Genomic DNA, 11,579 nt, shown 5'->3' with positions numbered 1-11,579 from the left:
GAACACAGACTTGGGAAAATTGCAAAATTAGTACCTTGGACCAACAACATAGCAATGAATATTCACCGGCATCGTTTTCTTCACTTTGCCATTTTCACTAACTGATGCTTTGTTTCTTTTATTTGGGAAAATCAGAGGATATTGTTTTTTCCTTACGGCTTCAACGTAAACATAACTTTACAGTATCCACTGGATTGTTCTTTGTTCTAAGTTCAGCATCATTGGACTAAATCTATACAAATTATGGTGTCAATAGAAATGCGGCTGTTACTACAACTGCATTTACGAACGTTTTAAGGTGTTCTTAGACAAGCCTATTTTTGCGTGAATGTGTGATTGTCTCCATCTTTTTCTCATCCCCCTTATCCCATGCGCATATATATGGCTATTAATGTCTTTTAGTCTTCCCCACTCGTGCATCAATCATATATTTACTGAATTTCTGTTCTGCAATAAACGGATGCTTTCAGCGGCCTTTCTCAAATAAATTATTACCGTAAACGTAAAATTTCTTCTTAATTTTTCATGCAAACACTGTCAACATTTTTCTCTTTGAAAAAATAATTATTCAAGCAAAAAAAAAAAAAAAAAAAAAAAAAAAATATAATATATATATATATTATATATATATATATAGATATATATATATATCCCCATATATATTACATATATATATATATATATAGTATATATATAATAAGATAGTTTCAGCACATGGCAGCAATACTTAAAACTACAACTACTACCCAGGACCCACTATTGATAGGACCTGCTACTCCATAAATGAGAGACGGAGCCTGAACGAGAGATAGAATGAGAGAGAAAAAGAGAGAATCTCTATTGATAAGGTCGCCTTATTCGTACCTAACCACGTTGATTCTGTCCTAGTTTTCATTCTGCATATACGTCGCCCCTCGTTGTAGCCCCTCTGTCTATCAAATGGCTACTGACTGTGAGTGACACTGAATACTATAGCACAGCTGTACCTGTCAGTTACTCTCACTGAGCCATTACGTTCTTTCCAAATGAATTAAAATCAGGTGAAATCGAATGGTAACGGAGGAGCAGAAATATTATGTTTCCTGGGCTTCAGATAAAGTGAAAATTTTCATAACTGTGCTTGATGAATTCTATTGGTTATGATGGTGGCTAAAAATGTATCCTAAGTTGAAACTTAAAACGCAAGTTTTGTTGTAATTATCATCTTTATTGGAATCGCCTTGAAGGGTTTGAAAATGTTTTTGACCCTAGCCGAAAAACGTTTCTGGTTTCAAGCAGTACATTGAACGTTGTCCAGATCATTAGTTGCACTGAACTGAAAATAATTTTTTCGTTTTACTAACTAAAAATTGTCAGAAGAAAACCTAATCAAGGCTTGTGCACTTAGAGGATATATGGTGAATTCACAAACACTTACAATGAGTAAGATATCTTTAGAGAATATCACTTATGAAAAAATATAAAACACACAGTAAGGATGGCGAATTGTGCTCCATTATTACCAGTTATAAGGTCAACATCTTAATTTACTGTAAGTAAGGAAGCACCTACACTCTTCAAAGGTAACTAATATTCAGTCACGATTTGGCAAAAGCAAATAATAACAATAATATGGATGATATTAATGCAAAGATTTAGCTGGGATTTTACTACTTACGTATCCTTCTTGCAAACGAACTATGTCAAAGTTAGTGATAAAATGAATTTATATATATATTATATATATATATATATATATATATATATAATATATATATAATACCACACACATATATAATATATATATATATAGATTATATATATATTATATATATATATATATATATAGTTATATATATATATTATATATTATATATATATATTTTGTATATATATATATATACCTATGTATGTATATGTATACATCATATATATATATATATATTATATATATTATTATATATATATATATATATATATATATATAACATAACAATGGGGGGATTATCCCTCCAGTATTCATAAGGTAAGCGTGGATATACATATATATATATATATATATATATATATATATATATATATATATATATATATATATATATATTATATATATGGGCAGGAACCCCATAACTCCATTTACACACTCAGGCTCTCTCTCTCTCTCTCTCGGCCCGAATCACCCCATCTCCTCTCTCTCTCTCTCTCTCTCTCTCTCTCTCTCTCTCTCCAACCTCTTTCTCCATTCCTAACAGGTAATGAAAAATGAGAGAGTTGCATCCATAACATAACGTTTATTTACAAGAATAACTAAAATCAATTAACTAAGTAAGCCAGTCTTACAGACTAACTTAAAATACTAACTCATTGTCAAGTCACCCAAAAGTCCACACCTCCTCCTTGGGAACTCTTTAGTTCCCGGTATTTCCAGAACCGTCCATTTCCAACCGGAATATCACTCAACTGATAAATAAAAAAAACACTTTGGCATCTGCCATCATGGCTTCGCCTTCCTCCCCCGAATGTCTGTGCAAGTCTTTCCATAAACTTGGCTAGTGAGACATTATGAATAGAAGAGGCGCACACGCACATACGAATGCACACTTCGACAACGCCTCGCGGTTCTAGTGCTGCATCTAGTTCACAAAGGCATTTTGGGAAGAGTTCATAAACTGTCGTACATTGACTTCCTGAACCAAGCATTTTTATCTCCCGCCACCTCCTAGAACTCATTCATCAGCTACTCTCAGGTCGTTATCTCTGCACTGTCTCCACCATTCCATAGGTTACAGAGAATGCACGAACAATATATTATTAATCAAAATCCCCTAGGCCTCATATATATATACGTATATATATATACGTATATATATATATATTATACTATATATATATATATATATATATATATATATATATATATATATTTATATAATTTATATACATTTTTTTATATTTATATATATATTTTTTTTTTACTTGGTGTTTAATAATATTGTTTATAGTTATTTTTTTTTATTTTTCATTTTATTTTATATATTTTATTTTTTTTTCTCGTGCTTATTTGTATGTGACAATTTATGTTAATCTTGTGGACAAGTTTGAATAAATCTTATGTATTTTTGGTTTTTCATAGCCTTGAAAATGAGACCATAGTCTTGAACGTTGGCAACAATAAAGCAACCAAGCCCAATTATTGACCTGTTTTGCCTACTTTTACCCTTATATATTTCTATCTATCGTAGTCGATGAGTGTGTGTGTGTCCGTTGTATCGTCCTCCTTCCTCACAATATATATCGTCCCTAAATTTCTCCAACACGCAACATCTACATTGCAGACGTTGCACAATGCCGAGGGGAGATAGTCACGTTGCACATCCCTCTCATTGCACGCCACACTTGCAGAAGCAATGTGATGAAAAGGTTAAAGGGAGAATTAATTAGGGATGAAAGTTTGTTGTCGTTACTAAACCTTTCTTCTTGCTTGTTGTCGTAGAGTGTGGTTATCAACCCGTCATTCAACCCACCCGAAAGTGGAGGAACTTATGCTTTCAAATGCAGAAGCAAAGAAGAAAATTCCATTGGTTTGTTAATCATAAACTTATGTATAGTGTTTCTTCGTTTGCATAGATATAGGATACAAAATATGAAGCTTGAAATAAATATAGGATACGAAATATGAAGCTTGAAATAAATATCGGACACCAAATATGAAGCTTCAGATAAACATCGGACACAAGATATGAAGCTCGAAATAGATATCGGATACAAAATATGAAGCTCGAAATAAATATAGGACACGAAATATGAAGCTTGAAATAGATATCGGATGCCAAATATGAAGCTTGAAATAGATATCGGATACAAACTATGAAGCTTGAAATAAATATAGGATACGAAATATGAAGCTCCAAATAAATATCGGATACCAATATGAAGCTCTAAATAAATATAGGATACGAAAAATGAAGCTTGAAATAAATATCGGATACAAAATATGAAGCTCTAAATAAATATAGGATACGAAATATGAAGCTCCAAATAAATATCGGATACCAATATGAAGTTTTAAATAAATATAGGATACGAAATATGAAGATTGATACACATACAGGACACAAAATACAAAGCTTACAATTAATATAAGATACGAAATATGAAGCTTGGAATAAATACAGGATACACAAAAATTAAGATTGAAATAAATAAATAAAGGTTGCAAAACATGAAGCTTTAAGGGTATAATGTCAGACATCTGAAATACGTATATGAGCATAAAACTCCATTTACTATATCCACATCAGTGACTTAATTGTAATATGTTGTTTTATAATTTACCTTCATTATGATTTCCACATACATAGTTCGATTGGTGTTTGTAAAACGACAATGAACAGGACCACTGGGCCTGAAAATCCCAATCAAACTAATAGCTGTGGTTGTTTAGTAAGCATTTGCCTATGAATTTAGCTGATGAAAGATAAATACCGCAAAATACGCTGTATTTTTTTTTATTTGTTACAAGTTACAACTGCGATGAATTAACCTGTTGGCATTACGTACCTGGTATTAATAATCTAAATGGCTGCCTTAACAGTGTATGAAGATGAAAAGAAGCCTTAAGTGACTTGACGAAATTGTATTATTATTTCTTTTAATTAATATACTACTTCCAAATGCCACATCTAGCCTTTTGTATCGCAGCAATGCACACCAATAAATATGATCAATGTAACAGACGAGAAATACAGAACATAAAATGCACCATCCGTTTTCAAGAGCATACAATAACAACTGTACAACTGGAATCGAAATACAAATAGCCATGGAATGTCTACAAATGCTGCCGTTGCAGATTATATGAAGCCGACTATATGGCAGCAAAGGCTCTTGCTCCAAGAGCATCCACTAAAATCTTCAGTAAATGAGAGTTCTTGATTTGTGCGAGGAAAATATTATAAACTCCTTCTGCTCAGCAGGGCTATTTTCTTATTCCATTCACAGCCCATAGCTCTTAACAAAAAACAGCATCAAGACGATGATATTGCAACAGAACCATTACAGAGGTGCATACAGTGACTCAGGTTACCGAAATAAAGATATTGTATCCAGCAGAGCATATAAGATTGACCCCTGGAACTTAATGTATTAAAGCATAAAAAAATATGTCTTTATTTTTATCATTCACATATGTATCTAATATATTCATATACAGCACATGTATGTAAGTATGTATACTATAAACAAGTATATTTATATATAAAGCAGTCCCTGGTTATCGGCAATCCAGTTTGATGGCGTTTGTCTAGCGCCATAAAATCGGCGATTTACGGCGCCATAACGGACAGTGTTCCGGTTATCGGCGCCACAAGCCGAGTTTTGGTTAATGGCGGTTTTTAGTTACCAGCACACCCCTGGGAACGGCACCCCCGCTGATAACTGGGGACTGCCTTATATTACATATCTTATATATTACATATATTATAAATATACGTATACTCGTCTAAGTACTACCAGTAACCCATTATTCCAAAAACTAGAATATGTCAGTAAAAGAGGAAAATCATCATCACATTCATTCTGTAACTCTGCACACTTCAACAGCATCAGCTGTCACCACAAAGACAACAAATCTTTTTTTTTTATTTAACAAAATACTGACCTTTCCTACCACGGTGTGGTAATAAAATCTGGTAGTACCCATTGCAAGGAATCTCCCCCGACTTCATATTGCATGTTTATGGATCTGGAAATTAATAAGAAATATTATTAATAAGTCACTATGTACTTCAAAAATGCTAAGATAACAGCCCTTCATGTAATTTGGTGCTACTGACATTTTTCCCTCTTGTCAATATCAGTATCATAACTCAACTTTCTTTGAAAAAAAAAAGTATGATTTTGAACAATCATTATTCATCAACCTGTATATTTTCTCATGCGATTTTCATTAACAATGTTTTTATTGAATAGTTTATCTCCTTCTAATGAAAAAAACTTATACATGATATATGTTTTACACTTATGTACAAAATGCAAATGCTCGCAGAAAGGAATACATTTTCAGGATGGAAAAAGCTAGGTAGGATGCCTTTATATTTACGTCATGAGAAAGTTCCAGTTGAAAACTTGTCGACCGAAAGTTATAATTAGTGATGACCTAAACAAACTTCTTTTTTAAAATACACGTATATTCATTTTAAAACTTCGAAATTTATAGCACTGTGTAATATTTTTCAAATAGTTTTTTTTTTTATTTTTTTTTTTTTTGGTGGAGCGAAAATATCATACCTGCATATAGCTCAAGCCAGAAGTCAACAAGAAAGAGAAGTAGAAAGAGAAAAATATAGAGGTTTAACTACGAAAGAAAACCATCCTCGGATTATCGAATGGAAATGCCGCTAATTGGAAAAATTATCTTACGAGACATAACATATGTCATCCTATACAGCTTTTAGGCCGCCTAGAATCATAGATGGATGATTAGATTCTGATGGACACGGCTCCAAGGAATCTGCAGACATGGGGAAAGATGAGAGTGAACTCTCCCTTATTTTCTAATACGAAGATTTTCCTTTTTGAGATTCCAAATTTCGTTAATACTGTTGATACTGAAACCTGTGGTTGCAAAAATAGTCTCGCAAAGAAACTTTATGTGAAATACTTAAGTCGCCTAAAATGCCATATGTGTTTATAATGGACAAATGGATTAAGTGAACGAATACGTAGGCATGTCTGTAGAGAGAATAAAAAAGTCAATTTACATTTCATATTCTGAAGGCAAAAATTGTACATGATAACAAAAGTTGTCGTGATATATATATATATATATATATATATATATATATATATATTAGATATATATATATATATATATACATACCTATATATATATATATATATATATATATATATATATATATATATATATATATATATATATATATATATATATATATATATAAATATATACATATATACTATATATATATATATATATATATATATATATATATATATATATATGACGAAATTAAAATTCATACGACAGAATCCCCTCTCTTGCAGATAGCGGCTCTTAGTGGCACTGACGGTGTATTGCTCAATTTATGTAATTTATATAACCATTACCCAGAGCAGAGATCCCGTGTAATGCTCGTGGTATGACATTTCCTTAATTGAATTACATTCGGTGCATACGTATGTTCCTATTATGTCATTGGGCGATTGCGTCATCCTTCAAAATCGCAATAACAACTCATTTCGCGCGAAAGAACATAGGTTCCTGATTGACTGAAAAAGTAGATGAATTGCCTTTTCACGACCTGATCAATCTTTCTGGTCCCTTCTGTGAAAAGGTTAAAATAACGTTGGAATGGAATGCAATGCTCTGGGTTAGATCAGGGAATTATTTCATGAGAACGTAGGTTCACTGTCTCCTCCCACGGCCATTGGAGACAAATAAGTTACATCCCTTTATATATAAGTCAAACTGTCTTTCAATGATAAGGTTGTTCTAAGTTTTAATGACAATGACTGTTATTTTTTACCCTAGTTTTTTACAATGAATAAATAATGACAGTAAAATGAAACTAAGTTCTACATGAGTTTAGCCAATCAGTTTGTTAAAATATCATCCGAACAGACTGTTCTATTTTCATGCACATATAATATTTGTTTAATTTTCATTTCTTCATATAATATTAATAAAAATTAACTTCACAATTGAGAAAGTAGAATTTGTTAAAAACGACATAGATGCTTTATATGAACTAGATAGGTAGAAATACAAACGGTTAGTTACAACGGCCTCTCTCAAATCATAAACGAATTTATTTTCATGACAATGGAATATAGACACAACGTACATTAATCAAAAAGCTTTTTGGAATCAAATATTGCATTCCACATATCGTGATAAAAACTTAAGCATGGAGATGTTTCTTTTTCAGAGCAATTAGAAGAAATAATAGTCACTAGATTATTATTACTGTCATTATTTTCTCTTAGATCAACCAAGAGCATTTTCAAATGAAAAGTGATTGTTAATGGAGACATGGAAGTTGCAACTTCCGCTTCAGACTTTCAAGTACTTGTTTGTTTGTTTGGTGCTTTTACACTGCATGGAACCAGTGGTTATTCAGCAACGGGACCAACGGCTTTACGTGACTTCCAAACCACGTCGAGAGTGAACTTCTATCACCAGAAATACACATCTCTCACTCCTCAATCGAATGGCCGAGAATCGAACCCGCGACCACCGAGGTGGGACGCTAATACCATACCAATCACGCTGCTGAGGCGCTTATTTTTTCAAGTATTTGAATCAGTAAAAAAAGAAAAAAAAAAAAAAAAAAAAAAAAAAAAAAAAAAAAAAATTGTACAATGATGCCTCTGATTAGGTCAGTGTCAGACTATGACAAGTCGCGCAAATGCTAAAGAAATAAATGACAGCGAAACCAAACAACCTCATAAGACCTCATAGTGAGTGTAAAAGAACTAGTGAAATAAGCTTTTTATGCTTTGTTTATAAAATTTAGAAGATCATATTCCATATGAAATGCAGTTATCAATAACCTGTGTCATTCCTATGGTTTTTCAATTTCGCCTCATGTTAACTTGTTCATTCAGTATCATCGCTTCATTTCGCATGGTATTGTTTGAAGAATGAATGGAAAATAATTCATTCTGTTAGTTAAGATAGGAAGAGACAGGCAAACACTACATTTCATAAAAGAAGAATGGATTATAGTATACAATCACATTCTATTGGAACACCAACCAGGAGGAGGATGAGAGAGAGAGAGAGAGAGAGAGAGAGAGATTAGAGAGAGAGAGAGAGAGAGAGAGAGAGAGAGAGTCTCTCTAATTCAAAGGAAACTCAAAATCACTAGTTAAGAGAGTTCATGGCACTTCACAGAAAATAAAAAGTATTGGATAAAATAATCTCTATTCTAATTAAACTTTTTTCTAAACGTATAACAAGACTTATTAAATATTAACCTCTACATTACTCTATGAAATGCTAATTAAACATGAATATCTGCCAGATAGCTTCCATTCAGAATACTCTCAACTCCGAATTTATTCAACAATTATACCAAAATCCCATTGCCTTCGGGAACCAGTTCTATATTTCGTATTATTTTCTCTACGGTGTGAGGAGAATTAATCAAACTTCATGTCTGTCCTAAGGGACAATATATAATTAAGAAAAAGAGAACGAAAGGGGAGAAAGTTCAGTTATAACACAGGAGGCAATACATTATCAAGATTAAATGTTTTGTTCATCACCTGCGTCTGTTTTCTTATTTCATTAACGTTTGAAAGGCGCGTCTGTTATTACACGTTCATTCTGCGCCTGCGCACTGGTCTGCGCGTATTTAGGTGGGGTTGCTCATTCGAGAATAAAAACAAATAAATATTCAGATGTTAGTCCCTTCACAGTTCACAATAGTCCACTTTCTTGTGGCAACAAATGATTGCAGTCTCATGAAAATAGAAATTCTTGGAGTGTTTAAATTCATACTTGAGAGAAAAACTGGCCTTTCGTATGTATTATGAAAAGAACATGAATATTTAAGTTGGTTTTGTTTTTACGGTTGATTCAAGCACCTCCTTCAGCGTCCTGCTCTGTAACCTACTCTGAGTGAGCTCTTCAGCGTTTCCCGCCGCCATTCATATGTGAAGTCACGAATCGGATTCACTGAACAGGGGAACAAATGTCAACCTAATGCATATCAATGTGTTGTTCCCGGGGACACGAAGGTCTGTTTCGCTTCTAGAACGAATGATCAAAAATGTTCTGCTGCATATTATTTGAAAATTCTGAGAAAAAAAAAAAATAAAATCTAAGAGAAATTCCAGATAAACTCTAACTAAACAATCTGGGTAAGTAAAAACAACATGTAAGTGAAAAATTAATTGTTTTCAGCAAGACGTTTGAGGATTAGGCTCTAACATTCCATTGTTTTACTTTCTAGTAACTGAATTCTCTATATTTTATTCATAGAAAATACTACTTAGGAAATTAGGTAAAAGATATTAGTAGGTAATTGAAATAACCTTCTTTGAATATACAATCTAGAAATGTGTTTTAGACAATTAGAATTATAACAAATTAATAGTATTCAACATTTATTTCTAATAGTTACCAAAACACCGACTTATCATCAAGCTGAAGTTATAAAATACCAGTACTCCTTAACATAATATCTCGACGGAATATTTTAATTCTGCTGTTGCCTGAATCACATTACATATAATGAACAGCATTGAACGTTTTAATTTTCTAATGTAAACATCTCATACTCACAGAACAAATTTAAACTGATAACTGATGCTTGGAATATTCATCCAAGACAATCCTTTGGTCTCATTCACTTGACCTTCAAACTGAAGATCACATAGAAACTGAACTCTTTACAATCCTTAATACCAGATGAAAATCAATCAAACTTTAGGACAGAAAATTTAAACTGCTAGGAAGCCTTCAGCCCGTCCTTCACAAGTCTGCAAATGTCTGTTAACAAAGTAATAGAATCTGCATCGAAGGAGTGACATAAATACTATATTAAAGGAGCGGCATTTTGTTTTGGAAATCTGCTGCCTATGTTTAGTCTCGTTTTTCCAAACTGCTATTGCTGCAGTGTGTTCCTACCACACTTCTACCTCCTTCTGACTTTCATCTACCATAACTACCCTCACTCTACATATTTTTACCAGTGGATTTTCCTATCTAATTGTCCCTACATTATTATACAGACTTCTGTTGTATTCCTAACAATTTTATTGGAGTGACATAATGATGAAGTGGCAAAGCAACCAAATTATTAAATCATTATTAAGTTTTCATTTAAAAAAAAAAACTAAAACCACTGAATTGTTAACATATCAATACTGGCTGGATGGTTGTCACTCCTTTGAAATTTATATCTGAGGTGTCACTCCCAAGTAATGAAGTTGGTCAAGAATACGAACTGAAGTTTTAATAAACATTCAGCCACACAGAAGAGTCAGAAATCCTTGTAACCAAACGGAAGCAGATTCCCACTGCAATTCAGAGGCATCAAAAATGAATAATGCCAGCAATCAGAAAAAAAGACACTTGAGTCCCAGTATCGAATATCTATTATTTTCCATAAAAAACAGAACACCTTAATAATGGCTAAATCTCACGGGGACCGTTTTTTCCCTCTCCATCAATAACCAATAGCAAAAAGGTTTAACCGTCTGTAAAAACTGTCAGTTTTACAAAGGGATTTATGGCTATGATAACAGGTTGGCCCCGATTCGAAGGAAGGAGACAAAAAAAAATGGTGAGTGACTAAATATATTTTCGAGGAAATATGAAGAAAACCGATATAATGCTTCAGAGGGGAGGAAGATCTCGTAGATGAAAGAATGCCTATTGTTTCGTATAGTGAATAATTTGATTTTTAATTCCAGTAATGAACAGATCACTAGTCTGTTCATAAACTATATCAACAAACGAAGACAATTTCTAGCTTCGCTTCATATGTCCTTAGTAAGAAAAGTATATCTTGTAAAAAATAACAATTAGTGTATATCTACGAATTTTTGCTGTTGATTGAAAAATCAGT

The 11,579-nt window shown here is 32.6% G+C and overlaps 1 long non-coding RNA gene across 4 annotated transcripts in view; it reads right to left on the bottom strand.

Annotated features, from left to right (window-relative positions):
- The window catches only part of LOC135208870 (uncharacterized), a 231,619-nt gene that overhangs the window by 142,762 nt on the left and 77,278 nt on the right, over positions 1-11,579 (bottom strand). For 2 of the 4 annotated variants that reach the window (XR_010313234.1, XR_010313233.1), the window contains exon 4: positions 5,639-5,722. This is a non-coding gene — a long non-coding RNA (uncharacterized LOC135208870). Of the gene's footprint in view, positions 1-4,222; positions 5,723-11,579 lie in introns of those variants that run through there. The other 2 variants (XR_010313235.1, XR_010313232.1) reach the window with 2 other exon arrangements.

The sequence above is a fragment of the Macrobrachium nipponense genome, chromosome 35 (genome assembly GCF_015104395.2).
Source record: "Macrobrachium nipponense isolate FS-2020 chromosome 35, ASM1510439v2, whole genome shotgun sequence".
In the NCBI taxonomy this organism is placed as follows: Eukaryota; Metazoa; Arthropoda; class Malacostraca; order Decapoda; family Palaemonidae; genus Macrobrachium; species Macrobrachium nipponense.
Note: the sequence above shows the minus strand (reverse complement) of the source record. Positions and strands in the feature narration are given on the sequence as shown.